Consider the following 4,203-nt stretch of genomic DNA (forward strand, 5'->3'; position numbering starts at 1 on the left):
AGCAATGTTTATATGCTATCGAAACCAATGGGAACTGCACAGATCTGTGCATCGGCGAGACAAAACAACCACTTCACAAACGGATGGCCCAAGATTGGAGTGCTCACCCATCAGGTCGAGATTCGGCTGTATATCTACACCTAAAGGACAACGGACAGACCTTTGACGGGAACAATGTGCACATATTGCAGAGACAGGACAGGTGGCTTGAAAGAGGGGTTAAAATAGCCATCTTTGTCAAACTGGAAAACCCATCCCAGAACAGAGGGGGTGGGTACGACACCACCTATCAGCTACTTACAATGCGGTCCTCAGATCCCAACCCCGGCGTCCCCACAGTAGGTCACACCTCCGTTCGTGCAAAGATAAGACTCATGACCCTCTCATTATCTCTACGACTCTTACCGACCTTCACGCGATTTTTTCAAACAACTCTCAGGGTTTATCAGCCCGATAAGAGTCGCGATGTGATGAAGCAGCTCTATAAAACTTGGCCACACTTGGAGTACTGTGTTCAGTTCTGGCCGCCTCACTATAGGAAGGATGTGGAAGCATTGGAAAGGGTGCAGAGGAAATTTACCAGGATGCTGATGGTTTAGAGAGCATTGATTATGATCAGAGATTAAGGGAGCTAGGACTTTGCTCTTTGGAGAGAAGGAGGATGAGAGGAGACATGATAGAGGTGTACAAGATATTAAGCGGAATAGATAGAGTTGATAGCCAGCACCTCTTCCCCAGAGCACCACTGCCAAATACAAGAGGACATGGCTTTTAGGTAAGGGGTGGGACGTTCAAGGGGGATGTTAGAGGAAGGTTTTTTACTCAGAGAGTGGTTGGTGCGTGGAATGCACTGCCTGAGTCAGTGGTGGAGGCAGATACACTAGTGAAGTTTAAAGACTACTGGACAGGTATGCGGAGGAATTTAAGTTAGGGGCTTATATGGGAGGCAGGGCTTGAAGGTCGGCACAACATTGTGGGCCGAAGGGCCTGTACTGTACTGTAGTATTCTATATATATGTCTATGTAAAGCTACCCACCATGGATCAGAACTGAATAAACCTCATCCGGAGAGTGAGTGGCGAAACGTCCAATTGCCGTGATTTACTACTGCTTGTTAAACAATGACCTGTAAGGCTGACAACTTTCATAGACATATCTCTCTACGTTCCTGACATTGTCTCTATCCCATTTATCGCTCTCTCGCCATCATCGCCAGTTGTATCACAGCCGATTCTTCTCTTACAACCTTACGGCCCCCACCGCTCTTATCTCTCCCGCCCCTCCCCTCTCTCTACTCCCTCCAGATATCTCCTCCCACTGCCCCCATCTTCATCTCTCCCCGTCCCACTCTCCCACTCCCTCTCCCCTCCCTTCCCTCCCTTCCACACTCTTTCCCTCTTTCCCTTCCTTCACCCTCCCTATCAACCTTTTCCATACTCTACCTCTCTGTTTATGTCCTCACTCTCAAACTTTCTCTGTCACATTTTGTCTATCCCCTTCTCCCTCTGCATCCCTCAATGTCTCCCCTCACTACTATCCACTCTATCCCCACAGAAGCTCCAATTTTGCTCCTTTCTGAATCTCCACCTTCTCTATCCCTCTGCCTTTCCATCACACTGTACTTCGGAGCCGTCTCTGAATATCTCCTGTTTTCCTTTCTCCCCAACCCTTTCTACACTCCTTTCTCCCTTCCCATTCTGTACCGCTCCCACAGAATTTTCACCTGCCGGAAATGTGGCAGTCCGAGCTCACCACCCGGGGTCAGAGACAGTGACAACCTTCCTGAACAAGGCCCCATAACACACTCCCGGGCTCAGAAATAGAGTGAAGGTCTCTCCACAACGTCCCATCAGAGATAGTATCTGTGTGTGAGTGGATGTAATGCAGAAGGACAATTCCAGAGGGAGTGCAGTGAGGTGGTGCTGAGGTTGCACTCACAGGGAGGAAACCGTGTGGAACCACACGACCCGCCTGTTCATATAGACATGTAGAGAGACTCATCCCGAGAGATGGATATCAGGTGGACGGGAAGAAGTTGAACACCAGACAGCAACTCTACCCATTCTCCCCACAGTTCCTCTTCGTCTTCTTGCCTCTTCCCCAGGGCACCACTGCTCAATACAAGAGGACATGGCTTTAAGGTAAGGGGTGGGAAGTTCAAGGGGGATATTAGAGGAAGGTTTTTTACTCAGAGAGTGGTTGGTGCGTGGAATGCACTGCCTGAGTCAGTGGTGGAGGCAGATACACTAGTGAAGTTTAAGAGACTACTAGACAGGTATCTGGTGGAATTGAAGGTGGGGTCTTATATGGGAGGCAGGGTTTGAGGGTTGGCACAACATTGTGGATCGAAGGGCCTGTACTGTGCTGTACTATTATATGTTCAATGTTCCCTGTGAACACAGAGAGGGAGGCGTTTGGGTGGCAGTGTGTAGTAACGGAGACGTGGGGGCTGCAGGGAATGAGATGGGTATCGGAGAATGGGCATCGGGGACGACAGGAGATGACGGAGAACGGGCGGGTGCAGTTCCCTCAATGTCGCCAAAACAAAGAAGTTGTTTGTGGACCACAAGAGGAATGGAGCCAGGCTGATCTCTGTTGACATCATTAGATCTGCTGTTGAGAGGGTGAGCAACCTTTAGATCTTCGGCATAAAAATCACCGAGGATCTTATGTGGTCTATACCTACCGGCTCTGTGATGAAAACGTCACAACGGCGCCTCTTTCACCTCAGAGTTTGACGAAGTTTGGTATGAGCTCCCCAAACCTAAAAGCTTTCTACCCCGGTAGAATTGAGAGCATCCTGACTGTCTACATCATTGCCTGGCATGGGAACTGTAATTTCCTCAGTCGCAGGTAGCCAAATGTAATGTTAGCATTCATGTTAAGCGGATTAGAATATAAAATCACGGATGTAAAGTTGATGGTTTATAACGCACTGGCGAGGCCTCACGGAGGACTGTGAGTGTCTCTGGTTCCTGTAGCTAATCCGGCCAGATGTGCCTGCACTGGGAAGGATTGAAAGGAAATTCATGGGAATTATTCCGGGATTGAAACGCTTATCAAATCAGGAAAGTTTGATGGCTGTATCTCAGAATAATGATGGGGCGGTGGGGATGGGGGGTTGTTGGTGTTGTTGAAACCGAACGACCGTATAAAGGCTTCGATAAAGTAGATGTGGAGGGAAGTTTCCGTATGGTGGGAGAGTCTAAGGCCAGTGGGTTAACATGGTATAGAGGGCCGTTATTTTAGAATGGAGTTTTGGATCAATTTCCTTTGCCTGAGTTGGGTGCATCGATAGAATTTGTTGCCACAACCGGCTGCGAAAGTTAAGGCTTGAAATTTATGGCAGATGTTGAGGGATTCCTGATTAGTCAGGTCATAAAGGGATACCGGGAGACAGCAGGAGATTGGGGCTGAGAGGGAAATGGACCGACCGTAATGAAATGACGGAGACAGACCCAATGGGCCAAACAGCTCAATTCAGCCTCTCTGTCCTATGATTGGATTTCACGTTCCTGAATTGCTGTGTGTCAGCATCTCGAAGGATCTACACTGGGCATGCAAACACGAAGAAAGTATTTTTATCGGCATGGATTCAAGATTTGGAATCTCTATTTCCGGGAGTGTGGTTAGCTGTCACTTTCCCCTGAAGGCTCTCACTGCCAAATTTTGCCTGTCAGTAGTTAAAGGGCTCGAGCTGTAGGGGATCCATTTCTTGTAATACAGATTGTGATTTAATTTTTGGATCTCGTCACTGTCGGATTGTTTATTTCAAGTCTGAGTCTGAGTGCATTCCAGACAATGCTCTACACCAGTTCATCATCACCCATATCTCTCTCGTTTCAGAAGCTGTTGCACAGTCAGGAGTCTGAGAAGATTTGTCCTTTCATTGAAGACTAGGAAATGTCTACAAATGAACGTTGGGTGCATGCCGACTTGGAGCATCGCCGCCTGGAGTGGAGGCTGCAGGGGGCAGGGTCACGGGAGCCTGCAGAGGGATGTAGATCAACCGCCGTCAAAGGCCCCACATTCCCCAGCATCGAGGACATCTTCATCAGTAAGGCCCCTCACCCCGGGACAAATTCCCTGCTCAAAACTACCATCGGGAAAGAGGTACAGAAGCCTGAACACTCAGTGATTCAGAAACACCTTCTCCCCCTCCACTACCACATTTTTGAACTCCTGTGCACCAACATCGACATT

This window comes from Mobula hypostoma, unplaced genomic scaffold (assembly GCF_963921235.1).
Source record: "Mobula hypostoma unplaced genomic scaffold, sMobHyp1.1 scaffold_36, whole genome shotgun sequence".
Classification (NCBI taxonomy): domain Eukaryota; kingdom Metazoa; phylum Chordata; class Chondrichthyes; order Myliobatiformes; family Myliobatidae; genus Mobula; species Mobula hypostoma.